Raw genomic sequence first — 16089 nt, 5'->3', positions numbered from 1 at the left:
AGTTAAAATGTACCAGTGAGAGTACTGATCATTAGGATACAGTAACTAGATAGATACAATCCAGATACAGGAACAGTTAAGAAACCAACACTGGGAGATTGTTGTTTGTATTGCTGTCAAAACAAGCAGTGATCATTGTAATCTTGGCTAAATTGCGCATGGCATATAAGAATTTTGTTTTTGTGCTGGACTTGATTGTTTATATGCCGCTAATTAGAAGGTGAGTGATCTCAGTCAGCTACAGCCTCCAATTTGTTCTTCTCAAACAAATCTGGAATAGAGAGCTAATGCTTTACTGCAGTGAAGTAATAACCAGATAATATTACACTCTCCTTATCATGTAGTTTCTGTGAGATAGTGGCTCGCTGTGCAACCTAGGAATTGCATAAATGGGCTGATTCATCAATGCATGATATGCGGATAACATAGTGTCTGATAGAACTTTATAAATTCCAATTTGCTTATCGTTTGGATTATAAAGAGGTACAATGTAGACTGAGTTTCATGTATATTGGACCTTTAGCAGAAATTCTTAAGAATATTAACACAGCTGGGGGTTTTTGCTTATAAATTCAGATTAACAAAGGGTGACTACAAACAGCCATTTGCCAAGTGATGCATCTAACAACTTGGTAAACTGGTCTTCTGGATAATCCCGTCAAATGGTGGTGGTGGTGGGGAGACCACAATCCTGAGTTTGATCTGAAATCCAGCGATGCTGTGAAAAACTAAGACTTTCCTCACCACTGAGTAGGGCAATACAAATGGTCAGCTTATAAAAAAATATACAGACTTGGCAATGGTAATCTTTATTCACCCCAAATTTCAACTATATGGCCTCATTCAAGTCCCAGATATAGAGTGATTATCAATTATTCGGGAATGCAATTATCTAAACTAATTATAACAATCATTTTCTTTCTTTTATATAGCCTTATAAAATAGGTCTAAAACTCAACACCCACACATAAAGAAACAAATGTTTTCCAGTTGTTTTTGGAAAAAAACCAATGTCCTCTTTCTATCAGTGATAATCTATATGTGCTTTTTCAATATCACAGATGTGACTATAATTTTTAAAACAGATTATATCGTCCACTGTGTATGTATCACCCAGCTGCAAAGAGAGGCCGTTACAGGTAATGGGAAGTTTCTGTACCTCCATTTAACTAGCCTGTATGCTCGCTCTATCAAGGGATACAAGTTGTAAGATAATGCTCAGGGCTCCCATTATCTCTAACAATCTGGTGCAAAGTCTGCACATTAAAACCTCATCTGGTCTCATCCACATGTGCCAAGAGGGAAAACAGGACTGAAATGGCCCACACAGATCCCTCTGCAGATGAGTACATTGGTAGACTGGCTTAATTCATTTTAATTAAATTAATGCCTATTATCCAACTACAACAATATCTTTATATTGATTCTGCCTGACATTTTGGTCAAAGTTTCAATGATAGGGTAAAAATAGGAGCAGATTTCCCCCTTTTATTTCTAAAAATGCTAAGAAATAAGCTTGGATAAGTGGGCAGAATTCAGTGACAACAAAGCACCTTCGAACCTCATTGGGCTTATATTAGTAGCAGCAGCCAACAGCAGTGTTTAATCACTATCTACATGTATTCTGTTAAAAACAGCACAAAAAATAAAAGCAAATGAATTGAAAAACAATAAAAAGAGACATTATGATCCGGCAAGGAAAGCTTGTCAGAACAAAAATGTCTCCACTTGTCTCTCTCACTTCCTCCCCTTGTGCTTTATCATTTGCTAAAATAATATGCATAATATTAGCATGTTAAATGATCCAGAGCTACGACTACTAACCTAATATAAAAACTCTATTTCACCTGAAAACATGCAGTGAAAAAAGAGCAAATTCATCCTTTTACCTGTTCAGTAGTCATATGATTGTGCTATCCTATGACTACAACAATGATGCATAATACTGAAATCTACAGAAAGCTACAGCTATCAGTACAATGTGGTAGCAATACTCCAATAGAGGCAATTTTTCATGTATAGTTGGGGGATTCTGAGAACTTGTCATGATTTTGGATGCATTTGCTTACAAGTGCTTATTAATTGCTTATCTTGCTACAGCTAGTTTCCTCACTCACACCCTTTCCACTTCGCTATTGCTGATATACTGAGATATATTGATTTATTCCATTTAAGTAATGGAATAGTATGAGGGGCTCTGTATACGATTGAACCTACAAATTTAGATCAGGGTGATGATGAATGTTTCTCATTTTCTCCACACCCTAGTAACCAACCACAGTGTGCTGTTTATCCTTTAGCAAATAAACACTCCTCAAATGAGATTTTTTCCCTAAAAGTGCATTATCTTCTTTTTTTTTTCCCCAGAGGAACATACCCGGAATTTACCGCATGATGAAACATTTGGTCAGTTATTTATTCAGTTTGTGTGCTTTGGATGGTGTATGCTGTCCTCTAAAATGTTCCATTAAACAGTCGGTTATATTATTGAGCTGATATTCTGATATCACAGCATTCTGTTGCCTGTGCTGGTTCCAGTAGTGAATGACTCAATGCAAGCAAGTAAACAAAACCAACTAGAAGATGAGATGGTAGCTAAGGTCACAGTTCACTACATTTCTGCACCACTTTATGATTTGTTTTTATTTTGTAAAAGTCCTCCTGAAAAATTGCCAGCATGTTAGCATCCATTTCTCTCAATGTACACATTTTTGCAACCAGTTTTCCCCAACAGAATGCATTTTCGTTTGTTACTTTTATTCATGGGTAGGCAAACTAAGGCCCGTGGGCCGGATCGGGCCCAATTGCCTTCTGGATCCGGCCCACTGACAGTCCAGGAATCTCTGCGTGGATTGCCAGTGTGCACGTTCTTTCCCTCTTCCTCACACGGCGGCAGTGGCAGCGGCGCCTCCTCCCTGGAGAAGCTCCTCCTGGCTTCTCCCCACCCTGCCTAGAGGAGGAAGGGGGCTGGGCTTTGTTGGTGCCAGCAGCAGCAGCGCTCAAGCAGCCGCCATTTTAAGCAGCCCCTCTCCGGAGACCTTTCGCGCTCCACTCATTGTCCCTCCACCACCATCAGCCCCTGCCGCTTGCGAGACACAGGTAAGCAGCCACTGGGGTTCTTGGTACTCTTGCATCATCCCCTCCCCCCCCAAATATAGTCCGGCCCCCCCACCAGGTCTGAGGAACAGTGGACTGGCCCCCTGCTGAAAACATTTGCTGACCCCTGCTTTTATTCATAGGTAAAGGGACCCCTGACCATTAGGTCCAGTTGTGACTGACTCTGAGGTTGCGGCGCTCATCTCGCTTTACTGGCCGAGGGAGCCGGTGTACAGCTTCCGGGTCATGTGGCCAGCATGACTATGCCACTTCTGGCGAACCAGAGCAGCACACGGAAACGCCGTTTACCTTACTGCCAGAGCAGTACCTATTTATCTACTTGCACTTTGAGGTGCTTTTGAACTGCTAGGTTGGCAAGAGCAGGGACCGAGCAACGGGAGCTCACCCTGTTGTGGGGATTCGAACCGCTGACCTTCTGATCAGCAAGTCCTAGGCTCTGTGGTTTAACTCACAGCGCACCCGCTTTTATTCATACTTCCCCTTAACATAAGCCCTTCTGTACATACTTGGTTGGGGTGTGTGTGTTGGACAACAGACTCAAAATGTGGCATAGTGCAACTTTTGAAGGAGAGTTTCATGCATTGTTTGGGGAAGTGCTGATTAGATAGACAGGAAAAGAAAAGGTGAACTAATCTTATCCCCCACTACAACTTCTGAGTAGCATGCATAAAATTGCATTTTAAGACCCCTCTCTCATTCTTCATCACCAGCTTATCAGAGTTCATATTGTTTCCAGAATTTTTATTTGAAACCTCACTTGCTCACTAACTTTGGAGCCAGCAGTAGTTTGGTAAGCCTATTTTAAAAAAATCTTTAACATCTGTATTTTAGAGGAAACTGCAGAATATTTGATGAAACACACTGTACATTCATTATTCCCCTCCTTGCAGTACAACAATTCTCTCAGGTTTTAATGGCTTTTGATAATAAGGTACAAAATTTAACAGTTAGCCAAATTGCTTTTTCTGTTTTATAGAAAAAACAAATGAAATATACCAGACTTTGCTGGAGAGAATAAATGCTGCCTGAATGTTGCCAAAAGAAAGGTGTTTTCAATTAGTTACTGCAGTGAAAAATAAAATTACTATATTTTACTTATTCTTGCCTTTGTTTGAAAAGCTACATTTCTAAGAAAAAATGAATGTGAAAATATGTGCATCTCCATAGTTTGCTAGAAATCCAGTACACATGGAAAAGGTAAAGATGGATATCAATCCATTGTAGACCAAACAGTTGCATGAGCACTATGATAACTGAGATTTCTTCCTTTTTTGGCAAAATAGGCATGGCAAGTATGCACACATCTGTAGTCAATATGATGTTATTATCTGCTATCAGGCCCAGTTACCATGGCTGGTGGTCAGGGAAGATGGAACAATAGAGGGAGACATACCTCAAAGTGCTAAGATAGAGCTTATTTGGAAATAATAACTCTAATAATTGTTTAGATGTCTGATGTATTTTGAACAATTGTTTTTCAGAGACAACTGCACAATTGAATATACAAACACCACAAACACCCATGGCTGTCTCCTCCCCCATCTTAACTTTTAGCAGCTCCTGTAGTGGAGGAAAGCAAATAGTGGATAGTACCAAAGCAAATGGTAAATCAAGCCTGACAAAAGCATAATTATTACCAACACATATTGATTTTTTTTCAATTAAAATTGATCCACAGTTATTCTCATTAGCTTAATTTGACTGTAATTGACATCATTAACCAAAAAACACAAGGACATGTCCAGACTTAAGAAGGAATTAATGGATCTTCATTATTTACTGGCAATTTACTGGGGTTTTCATTGTGTATTCCCTTTATATTACTGAAAACATTTCCTAGTTATCAACTCAAGGTTTTCTGTTTGAAAAATTAATCACAATGATTTTTATAAAGTTTTAAAAAAACCCAAAAACCCACACACAACAAAACCGTATGAGCAAGCCAGATTTTCCCACCAGTGATTGAAGAAAAGATTCTATTTATATGAAGTAGTACTTTGTATAAGCATAAACATTAATTTTATTAAATTTGACATACCTAATAAATACGAAAACCTGGCTGAGTTTACTTTCTTAACAAGAAATGATGAAATGTTAATAAAATAAGTGTTTCATTGCTGTTCTCATGTTCTCTATTTTTGTTTCTCAACAGAACACTTAAACCTATGAAAATTCACTAGAAAGAGCTGCATATTTCATTGTTAAATATACACCTTGAAAAATGAGAGTGTTCTGATGAAATGTATACAGAATTCTTTTCTACACATTACAAATGACTTCTATTGACAGTGGTTACTTTAAAATCGACTTTCTTCCTTTTACAATGTGAACTCCTGAAGTATAGCTCAGAGATTGTGTCTTTCACATGGGGAAATGTTCCTGCAGGCTCTGAAGGATATAGAATCAATTAATCCATTGCAGCACGGTGCAAGGCAATTTGAAATCCTGGCATATGAATTGCTGGAACCCAGAATATGAAGAGGAGCAGGGAAAACAAAGCAGTTGGGAACAAAGGAAACTACCTTACACCAGGTCAGACAATGTGTCCATCTAACCCTGTACTGCATGGGCAGATGTTTTCACTGAGGGCCTCTTTCTCATCACATGCTACCATAACTAGAGATGATGGGAGATTAGATGTGGGACCTTCTGCAATGGAATGTACATATCACATCAATGTGCTATTGTCCCTCTGCATAGACATAGATTATGTAGATAAGTAAATATGGACTTCATGACAGCTAAAATAGTAAGTGCCTGGTGGCATCTGCATAGGTTCACAGTCTGGCATCAACTATTGAGCTTCCACCACCAGTATTTGGGGGGGGGGGGCTGGAGGCTGGTGTGCCTCTCTTAGGGAAGGAGTGCAACAGTTTTCTGGCAGATCTACAACATGCCATATGTCAGGGACAGCCAACACGGTGCCTCCCAGATGTTGTTGAACTACAACTCCCAGTGAGGGGAGTTGTAGTTCAACAATACCATCCACCTGAAAAGTAAGGTAACCACAACAGAAACCCTAGGCCTCACCCAAAAGAATTCTACAAAAGAGTTGTCTTCCTTTTTGTAATTTTTGAATGAAATTTCTTTTCTTTTTAATTTATGGGGAATTGTTGGGAAAAAATGCAGGGTAATTTTGAGCAGAGCACTAATACTTATGTTGGCTCATGATGAGCCAACTGTATCCTCTGTGGGGGTGTGGGTGGAGGGGTCTATATTCTCTTAAAGTCAGAATTCCACAACTTCTCAGCCAAAAGATGCTACAGTAGAAGCAGCACAATATCTGCAAGTAATTTATTTTTCTCTGTTATCGTGCCAACTTTTAGTTATTTAATAGGTAGGCATATGATTAACCTCACTACCAATCCTTTAAATCCAAAGCCCAGTCCACAAGAACATAAAATTGCCCCTTTAGCTTTCTTTATGAAGTTTGTGAGACCTGACATTATTTCAAAAGGATTACTAAGGCACAAATCCCAGGATATGTGTTGCTGCCCATTCTTTATCAATTTTGCAAAACACTCCTGGGTAATTGTTTAAAAGGAATTCTGAGTTTAATGGAGCTTTGCATACCCAAGATAATGGCCATGCCTTTGTTTATATTGTTCACATATCCCAAGATGGTACAGAATTGAGTCAAGTGCCCCTAATTATCTTAAGGGCCTTCCTTCTTTACTTTCAATTCATTTCGACCTCTAATTAGCCAATTTACTATGTAAACAAATCAAAGAAGAGAAGTTTGGGTAGTGGGCTTAGGATAAGCGATTAATCAAAACCTCTTGCAGCAATCTAAAACTCATACAGAATTATGCTTGCTCGGTCGGGTTGTTTGGCCTTTTTCAGTTTCATGGCATGCTCTACTGAGGAATTGTTCTTTTATGTACACTCTTCTGCTCAAATATTCTGACCCATCACACTGCCTTTTTAGCAGTGGTTTGCCCTCTTCAGGTATTCAAATGAACAAATGTAAGAGTAAGTCTGCCCCTTATTGGGCCAGTGGCTCTGCAGGTGGGCCCCAGACCTTCCTGGTAAACCAGCCTATCACAGGCCGGATCATCTTCCTATCCCCAAATGGTCCAATGGCAGCAGGAGTTAGGGGCCTTCCCCTGAGCACAGGACCAACCAACCAATTACAGCCCTTGGCACCACATCCAGGGGAAGTTTAAATACCAGGCCTACAGGGCCTTTTGGCATCTCTCACTGCCACCCTCAGATTAGGGTTTTTTCACAGGTGCTACGACCTTGCTATGGACAATGTGAATTGCCTAATTTTCAGGGGCTGGGCAGGAATTTTTGCCACTTGGCTAATTGGCACCACCATTTGGGTTTTTGCCTTCCTCACAGCAATCGTCACAACTTTATAAGGCGGATAGGCACAAAATTAAGAGACGCCTGCTTCTTGGGAGAAAAGCAATGACAAACCTAGACAGCATCTTAAAAAGCAGAGACATCACCTTGCCAACAAAGGTCCGTATAGTTAAAGCTATGCTTTTCCCAGTAGTAATGTATGGAAGTGAGAGCTGGACCATAAAGAAGGCTGATCACCAAATAATTGATGCTTTTGAATTAAGGTGCTGGAGGAGACTCTTGAGAGGACTACATGGACTACAAGAAGATCAAACCCATTCATTCTTAAGGAAATCAGCCCTGAGTCCTCACTGGAAGGAGACATCATGAAGCTGAGGCTCCAGTACTTTGGCCACCTCATGAGAAGAGAAGACTCCCTGGAAAAGACCCTGATGTTGGGAGAAGGGGACGACAAGGAGAAGGGGACAACAGAGGATGAGATGGTTGGATAGTGTTCCCAATGCTACCATCATGAGTTTGACCAAACTGCGGGAGGCAGTGGAAGACAGGAGTGCCTGGCGTGCTGTGGTCCATGGGGTCACAAAGAGTCAAACACGGCTAAACGACTAAACAACAAGTCTTGGTTGGAGGGGAGGTTGTAGTCTCTGCCTGCACCTTCCACAGGTAAGGGTATCCTGCTAAAAGGATCTGGGAGGAGTGGCTCTTGTCCAATGCCCAGACGGGGGCTAGGATCATACCACTCCTCCAATAGGGACCGCTGGGGGGGGACGGGACGCATCTATAACCAATAAAGTTGTGGCCTTATTTGATCCCCAAACCAATATGCTCCACTTCTGACCTTCGTGCATTCATTGTGGAAGTCTTGGGAAGGGGGATTCTAGACAGGTTCAGATGAAGACCATTAGAATCCTCTCTGCATTCAGAGTGAAAGGAGGATTCTAAACACATTCAGCTGAACAACTGGAATCTCCTTGCAGACATCAGGAGCTGAGGGGACAGGGCAGTGCACACAGAAACATTGGAGTTGGGGAATTGTGCATGTCCCAGGTTCAACCCTCATGCTTTCTTCTGAATGTCTGAAGACAGCTAAACTTAGAGGGAAAAATAGCACCTGGCAGAGTCAGGACCTGCCAAGGCTAAAACAATGAAGAAACCCATGACCCTGGCTACCTTCTGCTCCTCAATGGGACCTCATAGAGAGAAGACTAACTAAGAGATGTTGTAGGCACATTTTAAGAAACAACTAACCTTGAGCCAGCAACAACAGCTTAAAAAATCATTGAAATAGTGAGAAATCCCAGGACTCTTGACAGTAGTCTGGGAAAGAGGGAAGAGTTCCACTACTGGAGGAAGTGATTCACAAGAGTTAGTGGAGAACTTACTGTACAGATCTTAATCAAAACATGAAGGAGAGGAAAGGAGAATGAGGTATAAAACAGAAAGACATAGATAAGGTAAATGTTTGGATTATTTAAGGCATTTGTGATTCCTCTGGCATTTTGAAGGGAACAGAACTTAGAATTCTAAAACCTCTCCAGTGAAAATTTATAATACTCTGTGTGGCCATATGGCATGTGTAAATATTTCCAGAATGCTGTGGGCTTTGAGATGGGATGAAGAGAGCAAACAGTTTTATTACCATTTTAATGAACACTGATGCTAAAGCTTTAGCTGAAGTTCAGCTACATTTGTGAGTAGACTGCGGGGTCATCCATAAAACATGTCATACTTAAAACCACAGTAGCAGCTCTTTTTACTCCTCCCTTGACCTTCTTGTCACAATTGGTCTCCAACAGATTCTTTTCCAAAAGTATTAAATACTTATTGGGACAACCTTGGTATTTTATTGCCTCTGAACTATCACTCTATTTTTGAGTTGTAAGGAAGCTTCATTAATAGGGAATAATGAACTTGCTCACTAGAAGCCTCAGCACTGCATGGGGAACAGAAATTTCCAGCTTACCTTTGGGTGCCATGAGACAGTAGAAGAAGTGGGGGTGCTGATAGCTAGGGGTGTACAGGGCACCCAAGATTTACTTTGTCTGCATTTGTGCCTTTAAAAAATTGGTTCTGAGTTGCCCTGTACTTTTTCCACTTCAGTCTGTAGTTATGGGTCCAAACGGCTCTGTATAAAGTTAGGATTTGTTTTCTCCATTCACTATATAATGGGGAATCAAAAAATGTCTATAGAATTTCCCCACTTTGGGCCAAAATTTACAGGCACAAGGGCAGCTCCATGTGGATTAAGCCTACCGAATATGTCCAGAGGCTTTATGTGGAAGAAGTTGAAAGGGGTTTCTTTCCTCCATAAGAGATTTGCTTCTTGTTCTTTCTTAAAAAGGTAAAGGACCCCTGACAGTTAAGTCCAGTCTCAGATGACTCTGGGGGTGTGATGCTCATCTCGCTTTACAGGCCGAGGGAGCCTTTCTTATCTTGTAACAATTAAGAGGTTGGCAAATGATGTAAATTATCGCTTGCATATTTTTAAAAAGACATTTCAAGCTTCACACCAGTTCTCTTTGCATCCTCCACAAAGTTAGGTTGTCCAGAATACTTTCTGTAGAGCTCTTGATGTTTTTATTCTCTGTCTGTTCTTTTTAATGCAGATCAATATAGGGTTTCTGTTTGTTTTGTACATGAAACTTTTGAGTTAAAAAACCCCACGACAACTCTCTGCTGCTGTACTTTATCAATCTATCTATCAAGAACTCTTCAGTGCTCCACAGGTAATATTTTGGACAACCTCAAATAAATATATATATATATATATATATATATATATATATATATATATATATATATATATATGGCAATACTGCACAAGAATGTGTATTTAGGAGAAATGCACATTAAAATGTGTATGTGGGGGGAACTGTAATTTAAGATAGGAAAAATGAGAAACTGAGAGAAACCTACATTGACAGATCCCTCTGTTCCTACACAAAATATCCCTCAGGCTCACATGAACCACTGAATGGAAGAAGGTGACTATCCCAGGGGCAAAGACCTCAAGCCAGTTTTAACATCTTTTAATACTATTTAAATATTAGTCACTGCCACATAATGCTGAATGGGTGGTTTTAGCTCGAGTGAGGTGGTTTTAGTTCCGAGTGCCTCTGTGTGTATTAAGTCTCTTGTTTACTGTGTCCAACATTTACTTTTTATTATTCTTTGATCTTGGTATTGGATTAAATGTTGAATCAACTGTAATTTATTGCATTTTTAACCTTGATTTACATGTGGTTTTCTGTACATCACCTGTAGAAATTATTTTATGAGGTGACTTACAAATGTAAATAAATACAAGCAACGCCCTCGTCTTCTGCTGCAGAGCTGCAGCTTTCCTCATGACACTGCATTCAGCCCCATCCTACGCCTGCTCCTTCCTTGTCATGAAGCTTCACCTTCATATGAAGGCTTTGGCACCATCAGCATTTCTCCTCAGTCTCTCTCACAGTGATGTAAGAGCTTTCTTATTTGGGCTGCATTGGGGCTTAGCAATTTAGTTATTCATCTGATTCTAATAGGATTGTAATGGTAACTTTGGCATCTGTTTTACACATTGTTTCCTCCTCTAGGACTTAAAAATGAACACCCCCAAAACTGGGGACGCAGATAATCTTCTATGGACCTGCTACAGGTCTTCTCTATTCAGAAAGAGACATTTACCACCTGTAAGGGATATGGACTTATCAGAGGTTGCTTTCATTTTTACGAGGCAACTACACAAGAGCTGGGTTCACATTCTCCCTCCTGAACATACAGGGACCTATCTCAAGCCCATTTGTTTTTAGGTTGATTGTATTCTTGCACTTGTATGTGTTATTACTTTATACTTGTTTTGTATATATGCTTTCAAATAATGTGAGCAATCATGGGAAGGTGGACTAAAACATTTTTCTAAAAAGGAAACAGATAAAAATAGGTGAGTGGATGATTCAATGAAAACAGATGGAACATATATCCTATAGCAAGGGTCTGTGGAACAAAAAAAAATGTAGATGTTAAGAAGGGGACAGAAGTTCAAAGAACTGGAAGAGAGCGCAACCTCATTCTTGCTAATTACAAACTATGCAGGACTTGCATAGTTACTGCAGAAGGCCTGAGGTCGTGTGCTTTTATATTGACAAATTGAATTCAGCGCTTTAATATATTGTACAGATGTGAAATATTGTTCAAAAGAGCCATGCCAGAATACAATTTTGCAATCACTTAATGTGCACGTCAATATTTTATAGGCAATTTTATTTAACATCTTGTACATTTATTTAACATCACTGTAGATTTTTAACAGTGAAACTGGAGGTCCTTAAGAGTAATTGTTCTCAAACAATAAGTGGGTCCCCCCCCCATTTTTGTCTGATGGAGAAACAGCCATCATTTATATTTTTGAAAAGCGGTGCTTTAAAACGTTTCATTGTATCAATCAAGGTCAACTTAATCCTAGGCAATCTTAGGGCAGTCAAGTGCACAGAAGATGCAGGTAAAGTTGCAAGAAGAATTCCACTAAAATATGATTAGATAAAATGACTAGGTGAAGTGTGCATCTCTCCCTCTGAGGCTGCATAGTGTGCATTATCATGCCTACCATGTGGCACTGCAAGCAGTGAAGAAAGCGCATGTTGCAGCCTGCATTGCATCTTCAAACAACTTACTGGTGGAGTTTATACAAGTTCTCCAGAGGCTGCTGATTCCCACTATGGGGTGGGACTGTTGGAGCCCTTGAAGACTGACTGTGACCAGTTGACTGCACATTTTGGGTGGCCACTTATGTCTCTGAGATTCAGTCAACCTTCACCAGGGACCATGCCGTTAGGGCAGGCAGAGGCAAACTCAGCCTTCCAGATGTTTTGGGACTACAGTTCCCATTATCCCTGACCACTGGTCCTGCTAGCTAGGGATCATGGGAGTTGCAGGCCAAAAACATCTGGAGGGCCGAGTTTGCCTATGCCTGATTTAGGGAACTCTTTGCGAACTGAAGTTCAGCAGGAGTCATCCCTGTTTTCTTTTAAATATCTTTTTAAAACTGTACATTGGAACCCAGTTTTCCTTTTTTACTATTTTATTCATGTTTTTACTCTGTTTTGATGTTTCTCTGTTCTGCACCTTCATTATATTTTCTACCAAATGGTGTTTTATAAATATTTAAATAACCACCAAATCAAAGTTGCTCGACTTTGGAGAGGTCTTGATTCTGCAATTCCAGTCCTGACTGAAGTGTCCAAAGCATGTGAAATGGTGTAGGATTACGCTTGAGTTTATACAGTCTGATAAAATGCTTGCCATTCTATGGCCAACCATGTGCTCTCTTGACTTCTGTCCCTATTGGCTTATTAAATGAAGCAGAGAAAGTTTGACTGGTTAGGTCCAGAATCTGGTTAAGATTTCATTGCATGAGGCGGTGGTCCCTGCCACCTTGAAAATGGCAGTGGTACAACCATTCCTATAAAAGCTGAGCTTGGATCAATTACCTTGGACTAACTAGTTACAAGCACTGGTAGTGGAGAGGATCATTGCAGGGTGGGGATGCTGGCATTCTTAGATGATACTGATTATTTAGCCCCAATCCAAACTGAATTTAGGCCTGGTCATGGAACAAGTTCAAATGCAGTGACTTTTTATGGAACCTGTAATTCATGTGTTTCCACACTGTCAACCCCAGTGTCTTTAAAACAATAAAAAAATAAAAACTTAATAGAATGGTTGTGATGCCACAAACCATCAAGAATAGAGTTGGGGTTCCTCAAGCTATGTGCCTGTGTGTGTTAGCTCAATGGGAAAAACTTTTCAGGACTGCATCCCTACTAACAATTATTGACTGCATCCTTATTGATTATTATTATTTTATTTTATCACTAGCAATTATGGCTGTAATCTTTTATGAAAAGAAGGGGCTATTTGATATTCTTATTCTAAGAGCATGGTGAAAAAATCTACATATTTTCTCACCATTATGGAGTTCTGGAAAAATAGTAGGATTTCTCCTTTTTATCACAATGGATATACTATTCATAAATAAATGAATTTATGAAGGACCTGTTGTGTGCAGAAGAACATTATCACCATTATAGGCAAGACCATCTAGCTACGTTATGCTGACTCATTCAAGTTTATTTTAATATAAACTTTTAAATGTATTTTTTCCCCAGAATGTGTCATCAAAAATCCGTAGGTAAGTGGTGATTGAAGGCTGTCTTTGTATTACATTGATAAAGGTGACAATTTGTTTAACTTCGCTAAAATACTCACTAATTTCCTTGCTCAATTCTCCATGTATAAAAAGTATTGTATTGTTTGAATGACAAAGTGATACTTTAAACAAAGGATGAATTGTGTAGATGAACAGAAATCACTTAAGTGCTTTTTAGGATCCAGATCCCAGCTTTGGGGCGGGGGGAAATCCCTTCGTTTATTATCAGCAAGGTATTTGCTTTCTTGAAGTTCAGATGCTGAAAGTTGCACTGTGGAAGTTATCCTACACATCCTTCTCTTTGTCTGCTTCAGTGTGTTACTTACTTAATGAGCCACAATGGGATTCAAAAAAGCCTCACAGGTGCACTTACTTGCTCGGGATAGCTGTGTCTTCTTCTTGCCTTGTCCTTTCCAGATTCCCCTGCCTGCATTTTGACTGATCTTTAGAGCAGCTTTTGAATGCCTTGCCTTCAGAGGTTTTGACCTCCTGTAGCAGTAAACATCAGCCCCATTGAGCTTTTCTACCTTTGTTTCTTCTTCACCTTTGCTTTGCCCTAAGTCATCTATATAAATCCTGATCCTGCATTTTTGTAGTGTTCGTGCAAGCCAGTTCTGCAAAGATAGACCTACACCAAATTGTTTTTCTTTCACTGCTGTTTTTTTTATTTATTATTTCTTGATAAACTGCAACCCCAGTGAAACCAAGCTAAGGTACATTTAGCATTACATATGATGATAGCAATTCTTATGACTATTCGTTATGGCTTCTTTAAGGCTTACTCAAACCAAGTCAGACCATCGTTCAACCTATTTCATCACTGTCTTTGCTAGTCCTCCAATTTCTCAAAAGTCATCTTCTCCCACCCAATTGCCTCCTGTTTTTCTGTTTTATTTGCAGGGAACTTCAGAATTTGTTTAGAATTTTGGTGGGTGCAAGGTGAAGTTCATCTTATCACTGTGAGATGTGTGGTTTGTGTTTTCCTTTCTATAAAATAATTCACCAACACCTGCCTGCCCTACTGGGTGTGCAAAAGAGCCCATGGAAGGAGTTACCTCATAATGTCTTCCACTGAGCTTTAATTGAAACAGCTTTCCATGTTTCAATTAAAGCTCAGTGGAAGACATTATGAAGTAGCTCTTCCATAGCATGTTTTGCAGACCAGGAAGTTCCAGTAGTTCAGGAGACTCATCCAACATTGTATTCTGCTGTAAATGCTCCAATGCCAAAATTAGATTGAGAAATTCTCCTATTTAAACCAGACTTTGAGGCACAGCAAAACCAAAGAACGATAAACAAATGGAAGTGGGAAATTGTCTCATTCCTCAGAAGGCCCCTATGTAGGTGGGGGGGGGGGGTTAGGACAAAGTTGTATAATAAACTTTCACTGGCAGGTTTCAACGGACATTTGGACAATAGATCTAATAATGTGGGAACATGACAAATTATAGTTCTCATTCAGCACAAGACAATAGTTTATTGATTTCCTACACCATTTTCATAGATTTATCTTGTAATAGAAAATGTTCACATTCTTTCTAAATACTTATTGATTATGTGAATTCCCAAATAATTGCCTCATCAGTAGATTAATCTTTCTGGTACTCTAGTTTAATGTACAGTTAATTTCTTCACCATTATCAATTACACAGCTGATTTTGTTTTGCCCAATTAACAAAAATACTCCAGGAAACACATGTGCAGATATTTACCAAGGTCATTTTAACTGTAAGAAGACCAAGCGGACATTTGTAGAAGCACTTAATAGTAAAAAAACTGACAAATATTGACACATATAAGCATACTAGCAAGGGATGAATTCATTCTTAATGCATGCTTGTAAATGTCACTGCAGGCAGATAACATTGTATCATGAAATCAATTATGATTTTTTATAGAAGATTGATTTATACCAGCAGATGAGGCATCAGATCTCTTTTAATGTTGCTTAAATCTTAAATGCTTAGTTTCTTAGTTTCTAATTACAGTGCTACAGCATATTTTCTGCACTGTTTTCTAAAGTAAATTATGGCTTGGATGATTATTCAGTTTACAACCACATAGGAAGAGCTCAGCTACTATGCATATTAATTAAGATCACAAATATATGGAATTCTGCCATTAAACCTTCTCCAGGGGTATAGATTTCTGCAGAATATCTGCAAGCGCCATTAGATTTCAGCTGCTTCCATTTATGCTGCCACAGTTGCTATTTTTGATGTTATGAAGGCCCTGAATATTTCCATGTAGATGTACTTTGATCACCGTAACACTAAATCATGGATTTTGTAGTCCACAGTAGTCTCAAAATGCATAATGAATACTGCGCAGAGACTGAAGCATGAATGTGAATAAAAATATTGGAGGTTTGCATAGTATAGCTAGCCTTTGTTTAATGCATTAAACAAATCATGAAACTTGTTTATTTTTATTATTATTTATGTCAATCAAAGTCTGTACTGGTCTGGTCACAA

At 39.4% G+C, this 16089-nt stretch overlaps 1 long non-coding RNA gene across 2 annotated transcripts in view; it reads left to right on the top strand.

Moving 5' to 3' along the window:
* Positions 1–8393: 8393 nt before the first annotated feature.
* LOC310677071 overlaps positions 8394–16089 on the top strand; it is a 28668-nt gene continuing 20972 nt past the window's right edge. Inside the window, exons 1-2 of one of the 2 annotated variants that reach the window (XR_014510911.1) lie at positions 8394–8879; positions 10032–10151. This is a non-coding gene — a long non-coding RNA (uncharacterized lncRNA). The remainder of the gene's footprint in view (positions 8880–10031; positions 10152–16089) is intronic. The other variant, XR_014510910.1, reaches the window with a different exon arrangement.

This window comes from Podarcis tiliguerta, assembly GCF_965153285.1.
Source record: "Podarcis tiliguerta genome assembly, chromosome: 4".
NCBI classification, from domain to species: domain Eukaryota; kingdom Metazoa; phylum Chordata; class Lepidosauria; order Squamata; family Lacertidae; genus Podarcis; species Podarcis tiliguerta.
This window is presented reverse-complemented; position numbering and strand designations above follow the sequence as displayed.